General features: G+C 47.4%; 1 pseudogene; it reads left to right on the top strand.

The window, feature by feature from the left end:
* The first annotated feature begins 5,426 nt into the window (after positions 1 to 5,426).
* The window catches only part of LOC112548631, a 10,014-nt pseudogene continuing 7,933 nt past the window's right edge, over positions 5,427 to 7,507 (top strand).

Raw genomic sequence — 7,507 nt, 5'->3', positions numbered from 1 at the left:
GGCAATCCTTACTGTCCTTCCCCCCACCCCACACACACTCGGGCACAAGGCATCCCCCCAAGCCAGCACCGCTGATCTGGACTGAGATCCTGATCTCTACACAGGAGCTATGGACAGGTCTCCCACCCCACCCCCTGTCCTCTGTGGCCCCCCACTGCCTAGGATGACTGGGAGCAAACTGCTAATCTAATGCCATCTACTCTAATTCTGCACCCAGGAACAAGAAACTCCAGCAAGAACTGTGCTGGAGTTCATTCAGCTGTGCTAGTTGCATGAATAGATGCACCCAGAGAGCAGCGTTCATGTATTAGGACCAAAGATATCCTTGGAGGAAGTAATACTCTCCCTTCCAGTCCTAGGATCTTATGAATATTTTGAAACAGGCAAGTGAGTTTGAGACCTTAAATCTCATTTAAAGTAAGCACCTAACTTTCTTTAGGGAATCTTTTAAAAACCACAACTTGTTTGAGCAGTGGTGAACAGATATCTATGGCTCTGAAAAAAATTCTGGTGATGTGGGAACCCTCCCTTATTATGATCAAAACATAGTAATGTGTTTTGTGATCAGTAGCAAAGTTGATCAGGAAATGTCCCTTAAAACACTTTTTTGGAAAGTGCTGTGTTAGTATCACTGGACAAGTTCACAAAACCTTAGTTCATGCATGTGTGAAGGGCTGGAACTCGAGCTGACATGAGTATTAGAAGGACTACTAGTTCCCGTCTGTGTGTCTACCCTCTAAAAGGAAAAAGAAAAAAAAAAAGAGATTGTGTAATAAGACACACAGTAATCCTTCTGTCTCTGTGTCCACTCACTTGAAGTTGATGGTTTTAATCCACAATACAAATTCATGATGCTATTACAATGACAATTATAATAAACTCATAGGATTAGAAGGGGCCTCAAGGATCTTGTGGTTCACCCCACTGCACAAATGCAAGACTGTTACTCCTAAATCATCCGTAAGCAATGACTATCCTCTTTTTGAAAACCTGAAATGAAGGAAACTCCACAACGTCCCTGGGGAGTCTGTTCCACGTCCACACTGGTCTAGAAACAAGGGTGCTTTTCCCCCTGAAATTTAATCTAAATATACTTTGCTGTCATCTGAAACTTGATGTCCTTCCCTATTTAACAAGGGAGAACAAATGTTCACCCTTTTCTTTACAGTAGTTTTTTGGGTATTTCAAGACTGCTGTGATCTGCCTCTTAATTACCTTTTCTGCAAGCTAAATAGTTCTCTCAATCTCTTTTTAATATGGCTTTCTTTCCAACCATTTATCATTTTTGTCACCTATATCTGAGCTTTTCTAACTTCTTCATATTCCTCCTTAAAATGTGAAGCTCAGAAAAACACACAGTAGTTTAGGTGAAAACTAATTAGCACCAAGTAGAGTGGTACTATCACCTCCCATGTTTTACATCTAATACTCCTGTTGTTGTAGCCCAAAGCGTATTAATGTTTCTGTAGCTACATCAAATTGCTGGTTCATGTTGAGTCTGTGATCCACCAGACCCCGCAGATCCTTTTCAAGAATCATACTACCCAGCCACTTATAACTCAATTTGTACCTGTGCTTTTGATTATTCTCTCCTATGTGCAGCAACTTGCATTTATTTCCTTGGACTTCATCTTGTTGTTTCTAGCGCAGCTTTCCCAGTCTATCCACATCCATCTGAATTCTTACCTTCCAAGGTTCATTTCACCTTCCAGTATCTGGATATTTGTCTATATCCAAATAATGGATTACACCAACTGGTAAACAAAAGTCTTCAAATCCTCATCGTGCAATTCATGGCATTTATTTTAGGTGGCACAGTCAGTAAAATGCATGCATGAAACACTACTTCCCCGCTTCAACAGTTTTAACACAAAATGACCCAAGTCAAGTGTCATTGTACATACAAAGCTACAGAATTATCCCACCACCTTCATTTTTTGTAAATAGGTTGTACACTATAGTATTAAGACAATACTTTCATCAGTTAATTATAAAAGAAATGTAAGTAAAGCAAAGTCATGAAACAAAGATGGGCATATTGGTTTTGGAGAGGATCATCCCATGTCTTCCACTTGGTTTTGTCACTTGGGGTGCCTATAGACATGCAGCAAGGCATGTGGGAACAGACTTGCGTCTGCTAGAGCTTGGCAAATACCATGCTCCAGCAGACTCCAGCATCACGTGTATCATTGTCCCTGCACTGAAAAAGGGTGGCCGGGGTGCTTTAACTAAAGCTCTTTCAATGAGCTGTAGTTAAAGCACCCCCACTGCCATTTTTAAGCATGGGACACTAATATTACTCCCAGAGCATCACATGCATCAGAATGGCTCTTGAAACTACTCTACACATGTGCTTCACGGGGCAGGGGGGGCTAGTGCTTGAGTTAAACACCCATGGTTTTGTCTCACACACTGCTGGACATCTTGCACACACTACACGGACTTTAGCAGAGCTGTCCCCACTCTGGCCAGGTTAGCCCCCGCCTTGTGCAGGTTGAGGTTGTCCTGTCCTGGTCTCTCCAGCATCAGGCACTGGGCAGTATCAGGGATGGGATACAGGATATGCTGGACTAGGTGGTGAAGGGGCTGCTACAGGCAGGGGCTGAGTCCAGCTGGGTGGGGCAGACCATGAGCTCATAGGCATGAGTTGGTAGGAGATCAGCCATTGGGCCAGAGGGGCAGTGACCTCATAGAGGGCTGACATCAGCCTGCACAACCAGTTCCAGAGCCCCAGGCCAGAGGCTCAGTCCTGAACACACCTTCATGGTGGCAAGTCTCCCTGGCTGAAGCTGATACAGGTGAGGGAGAATCTGATTCCTATTTCTAGTTGCAGGACAACCCGTCTTATCTGCCCATCCCTCCTGCCCCACAGGTGCCACCCCAGAAGCTCTCGGGTTTGGGTCCAGCGGTGCAGTTGGGCCCTCTCTCTTCTTGGCCCCCAACCCTTCTTCAGGGTTAATGAGTTCAGGGCTGTGGCCCTTCTCAGTCACAGGCTGTAATTCAGACCCAGGTCACAGGACCCTGGCATGCAACAACATGGGGGTAACTTTGGTGTAAGAGCCAGTTGTGATCTCTGCCAAATCTCAGCCAGTTCAGGCCCCCTGAAATGTTTGGACTGGGGATGAAATCCCTAGTTGTCCCCTTTGAATGGGTGGGAGCTTTGATCCCCATATTCCCCTTCAGCTTTGTCCATCTGCCTATCTGTCTGCCACTCTGACTTGGAGCATACCTTTAGTTTTCAGTAAAGCAGCACCGGAGTCAGACCGCTGCACATTGAACAAGAGCTCCCCCCACCCTCCTCTGACATCCACAGGGGCCTTTCCACCCTCCCTTACTTCTCCCTTCCCTTCTCCTCCTGCATCCCCTAGTCCTACCCCTGGTTGTGCAGAGCAGTTGTGCTGTGCTTGAAGGGATCTGGGGGACTGGGAGGGCTCAGGTGGGTGGGCAGGAAGGAAAAGGGTTGGGCAGGAGGAGGAGGGGGTGAGGAAGTCAAGCATGTGGCTAGGGACTCTGTCTTTCTGTGCCTGACACAGGCAGTGCAAGTGAGAAGCAAGTGGTGTCAAATTTGGGAGCAATGTTAGACAAAAACACAGAAGAAGGGCACCTGGTGCCCAGAAACATCTCTAACTAAGCAAAAAGACTGCAACAAAGAGAAAAGCATGGCAGAAAAAATAGAAATTGAAGTGGGGAATACTTTCCCAACTATATGATGGGTGCAAGAAAAGATGTCACTAAAATCACTTTGATCCTTGCATATTGCCCAGACCACTGTGGCTACAGCAGTACTCCAACCCTACTGGGAGGAAGGATATGGCCTTTATTCAAATAAATCAGGCATAGCCAATCATGAGGCATAGCATCTGATGCTAGGAGACAATGGCCAGGGGGTTGCTTAGCGCAAGGTGATTTTGACCCAATGGGCTGTCCACCTCTCCAGCCACCAGTTTAGAGAGAGGTGTGTGTGTGTGTGTGTGTGTGGGGGGGGGGGAGGGCACTTTATGAGTAAGGCTCTCAGAAATTTGCTGAGAGCACAAGAGTGGGGAGACTAATGATAATTTAGGAGTCTGAAGAGGGATTCACTCGAGTGACCCCATGGCCCTGTGCACACACTCTGCCCCCAACATGCCTGACCTCTGCTTTGGGGTCCCCTCCAACTTGACCTGGTCCCAGTGCCATTTTTCCTCATTCCTGACTCCCAGCCCAGCATCCAAGCACTCAGTTGGATATCTCAGACCCCACTGCAAGGCCTTACTCTAAAATTCATGGAGAAGGTGACCTAGAACATCTCCTAAAGAAGAAAGAGATGGAGCATGCTCCCCGTCCTGGCTCATCAGGGGAAGGGGCATACTTCCCCTCTCATTGTGCCTTTGCAAAGGCAGGACATGGCCCATGTTGATTCATCAGCAGTACACTCCACTGTAACAGGTCCAAGCTCTGGTTCACAAATGGTATTAGCAACTTCTTGGAATCTGTTCAAAAAAGCCACAATCACTTTAGCAAAAAGAAACCTAGGTAAAGCGGGGAGTGGAGCAGACACTGATTGCAGCAGAAGTGATAGTAACCCACCGTTTTTGTGTTTCTCAGCAGATTCAGCCAGGGTTTCAATGGAGTACAAAACCTCAAAAGCTTCTCAGAAAGAAAATTCAGATGGACGGACCTAAAAAACGACTAAGCAAAAAACCCCACAACGTGCTTCGTAAAGCAATGAAGCTTAGAAACAAAGTCACAGTACAATTTACATATATATGTGTAGATATCATATATACCTTAACAAGGCAAGTGGTAAATGGCTAGAGTCAATAGTAGCCTATGGGTCTGCTGGCTGTTCTATCTAGACGGTCAGAGAGAAGTTGATGACTGTAGCCCCAATCTAACAAGATGCACGTGCCTTATTTCAAGCATGTCTGTGATCCCGGGGAGCTCAACAGGCCTGCTCCATACTTGCTTCTTAGCACGGTGCATCAATGTTTGCAGGATCAGGGTCCAACACAGAGCCGACTGGGCCCTGGTGGTTTTTAAGTTTGATGAGCAGAGTGCTACAATGCTCCAAGGTCCTGATCTCCTGGTATTGTCTCCACTGTTGCATCTGTCTTTTCACTGTCTTTCCAGTAAAACGGTTATGTACCTCGGGCAAAACTCTGGCTACACCAAAGTCACTGTCCAAACAGCCATTTAATTCAGTAGGGCCAAGCTTTTACCCTTACTCACCCCCAGAGTTGGGCTTTTATAGCAGATCCTGTGACACAAATTCCCAGACCTGCAAGCAGTTTACACTCAACAGTTCGGACTGTCCTAGTCTTTACTGCTTTTCACGTCAGGTAACCAGCAGCCTAGATTTGTGCCATTTGCTAATAAAGGCACAAACAAGAAAAAGATCCTCCTCCCAGGTAAGAAGTCAGGGCATGGGGAGATGTCAGAACTGGAAGATGACCTGCACCTGCCATGACGTATTGTTGTGCAGGACTCCCCCACGCAAATGGCATCATTCCCCACAATCGTCCATGCTCTTTTTGGAAACAAGTGAGCAAGATATAGTGCTAGAAGATGTGCAGTGTTGGGATGGGTTGTGTGACAGATACCCTTTGCTTAACACCAAGGGAAACACCGGCGTGACCAAACTACCGAAGGCACTACAGCCCGGTGGCCGCAGATTAGTAGATAGTGGAACTGCGTCAAAGCTGATAAGTGCAAAATAGGGGCAAAACTATTTTACTCCTGCACTGGAGCGAGGGTGTTCATTAGCAAAAGCCTGCACTGTCCTTGAAAAACATAAAAGCTGCACAGCAGACAGTGTTTAGATGCCTTATCGCGAGGAAGAGCAGGGGGTGGCACTGCCCAGGGAGAGCACAGCCTTTGAGTTTTGGTAGGAGATGGATTAAACATCTGCAAATGAATTGACTTAATTTTCACCCACGCCCCCTCCACCAAGAAAGCACTTATCAGCTTGCTTGCTTCCCCTTACAGAAAATGAATCATCTCTTGGCTCCTGTGGGGCAACCCTGGCCCCACTGAAATCAGTGATAAACCTCCCCGAGCCTTCAGGATGGCCAGCATTTTCTGCCATGGTCTTCATGATGGCCCTTCAGAAACAAGCTCAGGGAGAAGCAATGCTGACCCTAGTTGCTCCTTCACTAACCTTTTCTGAACTGGCTCTTTCTTTATTTCCGATATTTATTCTGTTAGATTTATATCCCACCCTGACCCCAGCACTCTTTGCTGCACGGGCAGGAGGTCGGACTCGGTGATCAGTTGAGGTCCCTTCCGACCCGAGCATCTATGAATTGAGGTTGCTTTTCATGGGGGGCTATTATTATTTATCCTAGAAGTCTGTATCACACCCAGTAGACCACTGTTGCCCTGTGCAGAAGGGAGAATGAAGGAATTAATTAACACTTTACTGCCCTTTCTCATTTGTTCCTGCTACAGAAAAACAAGACCAAAGAAATGACCAATGCAGTTACAAATATAATGACATGGTTTATGGATGAGGTAACAGATATCCTATATCCAGCCATAAGGGACTATGAAGAGAGAAAAATAACCAAGAGCGATATGAGAGACAAGGAGGCCAGTGCCAAAAAGTGCATCTGCACAGGCAGAAAAATAACACCCGACAGCTCACCAGGATGTGGGAAGAAAGGGAGAAGAGGAAAACTAACCTCACTTTTTTCTCAACACTCACCTGGCCTGTCTCCAACTGTTGGCAAAGAGGTCTGGGAAGAAAATCTTCCCGAGACTGAACCGGCAGCAGTACCTCCTTGTCCGGTTAATCATCTCTCCCGTTTGCACAGGGAGAGTGCGTGCAGGGGAGCTCAGCTTGAGCATCCTCTATGGTCTATGGGACAATGAGAGGCAAAGCGCTGCTCGACCTGGTACTGGCTACTGGGGATGACCTAGTCAGCGACCTAGTGATCAATGGGAAGCTGGGTGACAGCGACCAAAAGCTGATCACCTTCACCATTCGCCGAAAAGCTGGCAAGTCAGTCAGCAACACAGAAGTCCTTGACTTCAGGAAAGCCGACTTTGACAAGCTCAGGAGGCTTGTCAGTGAGGCCCTAAGGGACCATAACCACGGAGAAAGGGGAGTTCAAGAAGAGTGGTTGCTCCTCAAGGGAGCGATCCTCAATGCACAAACTAAGTCTATTCCATCTCGGAGGAAAGGCAGCAAGAGGGCACAGCAGCCCCCCTGGCTCTCCAGGGACCTAGCAGACCTCCTGAGGCTAAAAAGAAAGGCCTATGTGGCAGTGCACTGTGTGTGCCTGCCACTTTAAGGGCCTGGAGCTAGCAGCCTCCAGGTGCCTGATTTGGGTAGTCATTTTAGAGACAGGGGCTGCATATATAAGCAAGGCAGTTTGGCTGCTGGAGGCCAGGCAGCAACATTGCCTGGCCGTAGGGCTGTTGTGAACATCCCGGAGGTAAGGGGGAGCTGCAAGGGGTTGGCAAGGAGGCTCCTGGTCCTGGGCATGACCTGAAACTGCACCCTGCCGGGAGTGGGTGGTCTGGTGGG

The sequence above is a fragment of the Alligator sinensis genome, unplaced genomic scaffold, assembly GCF_000455745.1.
Source record: "Alligator sinensis unplaced genomic scaffold, ASM45574v1 scaffold816_1, whole genome shotgun sequence".
Taxonomy (NCBI): Eukaryota; Metazoa; Chordata; order Crocodylia; family Alligatoridae; genus Alligator; species Alligator sinensis.
The sequence above is the reverse complement of the archived record's forward strand: the minus strand, read 5'-3'. Positions and strand labels throughout refer to the sequence as shown.